Source organism: Eumetopias jubatus, unplaced genomic scaffold, assembly GCF_037043125.1.
Source record: "Eumetopias jubatus isolate StellerSeaLion01/CBP00866 unplaced genomic scaffold, mEumJub1_p1.0 scaffold_2, whole genome shotgun sequence".
In the NCBI taxonomy this organism is placed as follows: domain Eukaryota; kingdom Metazoa; phylum Chordata; class Mammalia; order Carnivora; family Otariidae; genus Eumetopias; species Eumetopias jubatus.
The window spans coordinates 41,672,916-41,679,215 of NW_028274808.1; the positions used below are offsets into that span (position 1 = coordinate 41,672,916).

General features: G+C 44.0%; 1 pseudogene; it reads left to right on the top strand.

Annotated features, from left to right (window-relative positions):
- The first annotated feature begins 4,812 nt into the window (after window positions 1-4,812).
- Window positions 4,813-6,080, top strand: LOC114200798 (proliferation-associated protein 2G4 pseudogene; annotated as a pseudogene).
- The last annotated feature ends 220 nt before the right edge of the window (window positions 6,081-6,300 follow it).

Genomic DNA, 6,300 nt, shown 5'->3' on the forward strand with positions numbered 1-6,300 from the left:
AACCCAATAGCCCTTGCAGCCACTATGGACACGTGGTAGCATTCACCAAGAACCACACATTTGCAAGGCTGTGGACCCAGTGGCCTGAGTTGAAGAGACATGCCCCTGTGCCACCACACATCTCCCATTTGATGCCTACCACTAGGCCCAGGGACACAACACACTCCAGTGTGACTCCCACTTGCAAGTGGAAGTCTTTTTTTACCAAAGTCATTCTATAAAGCTTAGAAGAGGTGATTGCTTCTTCAAATGCACAAACACCTCCACAAACCCATAAGGATCAGGGAGAGGGAAACATGATTCCACCGAAGGAATACTGTGAACCTCCAGTAACGGAAACCAAATAAAAGGAGATAAAAGAATTACCTAACAAATAATTCAAAATAATTGTTCTCAAGATGCTCAGAAAGCTCTAAGAGAATAGAGATAAATAATTAACAATATCGGGAAAGAAAAAAAAAACAAGAAAAAAAAAAACAAAGCAAAACCAATACCAGGAAAACAATACAAGAACAAAAAGAAGTCCAATAAGGAGATATAAAACATAATAAGGAACCAGAAATATTAGCACTGAGGAATACAATGACTGAACTAAAGAATTCAGTAGACAGCTTCCAAATCAGTTTTGAACAAACAGAAGAAAAAAAATCAGCGAGCACAAAGACAGACCAGTTGAAATTTTCCAACTAGAGGAAAAAATAAAAGAATGAAAAATAGTAAAGAACAAATGACCTATGGTATACCAAGAAAAGAACCAATTTGCAAATTATCAGAATTTCAGGATAAGAGAAAGAAGGGGCCAGAAGTCTTATTTAAAGAAATAATGATGAGCTGGGAGTTAAGATGGCAGGCAGAGCAGTGGGGGGACCATATGCTTGCCTCATCCCTCAAGCACAGCTAGATAAATATCCAATCATTCCAAACACCCAAGAAATTGATCTGAATGCTGAGAAAACAAACTGCAGAATGAGAGGGAGAAAAGAAGCCACATCATGTAAGACAGTAGCTGCAGAGGTGTGATTCCAGGGAGAAAAAAATCTCAGGTGCTGTGGAGGGGAGGGAGCCTTGATCTCAGAGAGAGGAGAGAGAGATAGAGAAACAGTGCACATGTGTTTGCACAAGAGAAACACTTCCCCAAAACCATTGCCTCAGCAAACTAGAGGGGCTGATTATCCCAAGTTATTACAAAAAGCAGAGATCAAAGTCTGAAGTTGTGGAAGTCCGTGCCACTGCTGGGTGGAGCCTGGTGGGCATAGAGGTTCTCCTATGGGGAGGGAACCAGAGGCCCAAGAGCAGACAGTGTAGACTGAGGATCCCCTGAGACACACTGCGAGAGATAGGTCCCCTTCTTGGAGTGCATTTGGGAGAGGTGGTATGGCCTCTAACGGAACAAAAGAGTTGGAGGGGGCCAAAATCCTGTCCTGTTCATTAGCATAGGAACAGAGACACCTGATAAGGGCAGCAAACCTTGGTGCCAGCTTCTTTCTACACTTTATCATAGACTCTGATACTCTGTAATTCCTGCAACTGCTTTTCTAGAACAAACAGGTACCTGCCACAGCATGGAAAGATCCTCCCACTGAGCATCAGCATGAGTCCATGCTGCCCTGGGTTCTGAAAATTTGGAGTTTTGAAACCTAGCCACATGCCTGAGACAAAACACAGAAATATTGTGGAAAGATCTATTGCTAGCTGATTTGTCTTCCCTTGTAGATTAAGGATTTCTTTTCTCTTGCTTTCAGGATTCCTTCCTTATCTTTATATTTTGCAAATTTTACTATGATATGTCTTGGTGTTGGCTGCCTTTTGTTGATATTGATGAGAGTCTTCTGTGCCTCCTGGATTTGGAACTATTTCCTTTCCCAGATTAGGGAAGTTTTCAGCTATAATTCACTCAAATAAGCCTTCTGCCCCTTTTCCCCTCTGTTCTTCTTCTGGGATTCCTATGATATTGTTACAGAATTGCAGGGTGCTTGTCTCGTGGAGCCAAAGAATGAATCTCCCTGACACAAAAGGGTGAAGTGAAGTGAAAGTTTATTAAGTGAAGGCAAGAACAAAAAGGAAAGAAAAAAGCTCTTAGGGTGTGAGGGGTCCCAAATGGATTGCCACTGAGGGTTTTTTAATGGCAGGCTTTTACTGAGAACTGACTGGGAAGCTTGTCACTTTGAGATTCTTGTGCTGTCTTGGTTTATTCCCTTATCTCTTTTTCTGCTCTGTCTCAGTATCTCCATCTGCCAGGAATAGGTTTCAGAGCCCTGTCAGAGGAGTCAGGGGCCTCCTATCTCTCCTGCCTATACTAGGGTACCTAACTCATGGGACAGGACCTGTGGGCAGAAAGAGCTATATTGGGATTGTAAGGAGTGACTGATTACATACTTTTTAATTAGTGGGGGTTAGGGATAGCACAAGTCTCCAAGGAATCTGGAAACAAGGCTTTCAGGACCTGAGGGGCCAGCTGCTGCCAAGATAAGATTACTTTTAAACATTAAGGCACTAAGGAAGCCATGAATTCCTTGAGGAAGGTCATGCTCTACATGTTTCAGGGGGTTGCAAGCTGTAAGGAGATTTTAATTTAAGCTACATTTCTTTTGCCTTTGTTTCCCACATCAATATGAATGTTATTACACTTTATGGAGTCACTGAGTTCCCTAAGTCTACATTCATGATCCAATAGTTTTCTTTCCCTCTTCTTTTCAGCCTTCATGATTTTCCATAATTTTATCTTCTATATCACTGATTTATTCCTCTGCTTCTTCCATCCTCATTGACATTACATCCAGTCAGTTTTGGATCTCAGTTATAGCATGTTTTCTTTTGGTCTTATTAATTTTTAGTTCTTTTATCTCTGAAGAAAGGAACTCACTATTGTCTTCTATGCTTTTCTCAAGCTCACCTAGTATCCTTATGATTGGTGTTTTAAATTCTAGTTCAGACATATTACTTATATTTGTTCTGATTAGATCCCTGGTTGTGACCTCTTCCAGTTCTTTATTTTGGTATGAATTCTTCCAACTTGGTATTTTGCCAAGACCTCTGTCTACTGTGCTTTAGGGAAACCTGTTACATTTCCTGCTGCTGAAAGTAATGGCTATATTAAGAAGAGGCCTATACTGTCCAGGGCCTGGTACTTCAGGAAGTAGTTCACAGTGGGCACTCTGTTGTTGTATTTTGGCTGCTCTTTCCCCCAGATCAGTCCTCTGCAGCGTTTCTCCTTGCCTGCAAAGTGGAGTGTTTGGACCTGGTCTGGTGTGTGGTAAGTTTTAACTAGGTGTATTGGTCTACTTGTTACAAAAGCCTTGATCGTATTTCCCTCAGAGCTGAAACTTTGCAGCATTCTATGATCCGTAGAGTTGGTGCATGCAGGGGGTTTGTGCTGGTCTTCTGGGGGATGGGACTGCTGAGATGGTTTGGCTTACCCTTGTAAAGATAAAGATATACCTGCAGGGTGCAGTGGGGTGGGGCTTGGTGTAAGCCACACTAGCTTCCACTGGGGGCACTGTGCTGCTCACTGAAGTCTGTCCATGCTGATGGGCAGGGGAAAATGGTGTCACCTCACTCTGTCATCCCTGGAGAGGGAAGTTCATGCCTGCCACTGTTCAGGAAGCCCTCATGGAGGAGTGAACAATCTCCCCTCTTGTGCCCTGGACTTCTGTGAGCAGCACAGTGCCCCCAGTGGAAGCTAGTGTGGCTTACACTAAGCCCCACCCCACTGCACCCTGTTTTCATAACCCTGTCTTCACACTGTCTGTGTCTAAGCCATCTCTTTGCCTGGTGGCACAGTACTCCTGTGGTCTGCAGATGGGTTTCAAAGCTCCAAATTTTATGGACCTGGCACACTGAAGACCCATGCTGATTCTCTGGGGGAGGGTCTCACCACACTGTGGCTGATGCCAGTTTGTCCCAGAAAATTAGTTGCATGACTGCACAGGGCTAGGAATTTATGGTAAAGTGTAGCCAAAAGCTGGCTTCCAGGTTAGCTGCCTTCAGTGGTGCCTCTGTTCTGTTAATTAATGGGGCTGCTGAATGGCACCCACCTTCTCTTTTGTCCCCTGAGAGGCAGAGTTACAAGAAGGGGAACTTTTTCTCCCCGTGCAACCCAGGGGACCTTCAAACCACATTGTCTTCTCCCAGGCCTCTGCTCTCCTTCCCAACATGAGGAAGCCCACCAAGCACAACACTGGTGATGGTGCAGACTTCTAAAACTTCAGACTTTGAGATCCATTGCTTATAAGAACTTGCAATAGTCAGCCCCTCTCCTTTTCCCAGTCAGTGGTTTTGGGGAGAAGTTTTTCTTGTGCAATCTTCTGCATGTTGCTCTCTTGCTCTCTCTCTTTCTCCTTTGTGATCAGGGATCCCTTCCCTCCACAGCACCTGTAATTCTTTTCTCTGCCAAATCAACAGTGTGCAGCTCCTACCTTCTACAATGTGTCCATTTTTCTCCCTCTAGATGTGCAGTTTGTTCTCTCAGTCCTCAGATCAATTTCTTGGGCATTCAGAATGATTTGATATTTATTGTGCTGTGTTCGAGGGACGAGGCAAGCATAGGGACCCCCTACTACTCTTCTTTTTTAAAATTCACTTAGTTTTTGATATAATGTTCAATGATTCATTAGTTGAATATAACACCTAGTGTTCATCATATATTACTCTTAACTCCTGTTTTCCTTTTTCAAGATTGCTTTGGCTTTTCTAGGTCTTTGTATTTCCACACAAGTTTTAGGATAGTTTGTTCCAGTTCTATGAAAAATACTGTTGGCAGAGACAGAGGTGGAGGCTCAGGGGCAATGAGTCTGCAGTGGTGGTAGTGGGATGATGTCAGGTGAGGACAAGCAGCAGGAGCAAACTATCGCTGAGGACCTGGTCAAGACCAAGTATAAGATAGGGGGTGACATCGCCAACCAGGTACTTCGGTCTTTGGTGGAAGCATCCTGCTCAGGTGTGTTGGTACTGAGTCTGTGTGAGAAAGGTGATGCCATGATTATGGAAGAGACAGGGAAATTTTTCAAGAAAGAAAAAGAAATGAAGAAAGTTATTGCCTTTCCCACCAGCATTTCAGTAAATAATTGTGTATGTCACTTCTCCCCTTTGAAGAGCAACCGGGACTATATTCTCAAGGAAGGTGACTTGGTACAAATTGACCTTGGTGTCCATGTGGATGGCTTCATCGCTAATGTGGCTCACACTTTTGTGGTTGATGTAGCTCAGGGGACCCAAGTAACAGGGCAGAAAGCAGATGTCATTAAGGCAGCTCACCTTTGTGCTGAAGCTGCCCTATGCCTGGTCAAACCTGGAAACCAGAACACACAAGTGACAGAAGCCTGGAACAAAGTTGCCCACTCGTTTAATTGCACACCAATAGAATGTATGTTGTCACATCAATTGAAGCAGCATGTCATCGATGGAGAGAAAACCATTATCCAGAATCCCACAGACCAGCAGAAGAAGGACCATGAAAAAGCTGAATTTGAGGTACATGAAGTATATGCTGTGCATGTTCTTATCAGCTGAGGAGAGGACAAGGTCAAGAATGCAGGAGAGAGAACTACCATTTACAAATGACACTCTTCTAAACAGTATGGCCTGAAAATGAAAATTTCGCATGCCTTCTTCAGTGAGGTTGAAAGGTGTTTTGATTCCATGCCATTTATTTTAAAAGCATTTGAAGATGAGAAGAAGGCCCAGATGGGTGTGGTGGAGTGCACCAAACATGAACTGCAGCAGCCATTTAATGTTCTCTATGAGAAGAAGAGTGAATTTGTTGCCCAGTTTAAATTTACAGTCCTGCTCATGCCCAATGGCCCCATGCGGATAACCAGTGGTCCCTTTGAACCTGACCTCTACAAGTCTGAGATGGAGGTCCAGGTTGCAGAGCTGAGGGCCCTCCTCCAGAGTTCTGCAAGTCTGAAAACCCAGAAAAAGAAAAAAAAAAGAAGGCCTCCAAGACTGCAGAGAATGCCATCAGTAGGGAAACATTAGAAGAGAATGAAGCTGGGGACTGAGGTAGGTCCCATCTCCCTAGCTTGCTGCTCCTGCCTCATGCCCCTCCCACCACACCCCAGGCTCTGTGAAGTGCAGTTCGTCTTCTCCACCCAAGACTGCCAACAGAGCAGGGTCTTCCTGCCCCCATCCCTGTCCCCACCCAACCCCTTCCAACAAGAACCAGCTCCAACTGACTCTGGTCTTGGGAGGCCAGGCTTCCTAGCCACTGAAGGCTACTTTAAATAGAAAAGAGAAATTGATATAATTTTATAAATAATCAGGAGTAAAAAAAAAAAAGAAAGACAAAAGGAAAAGAAGAAA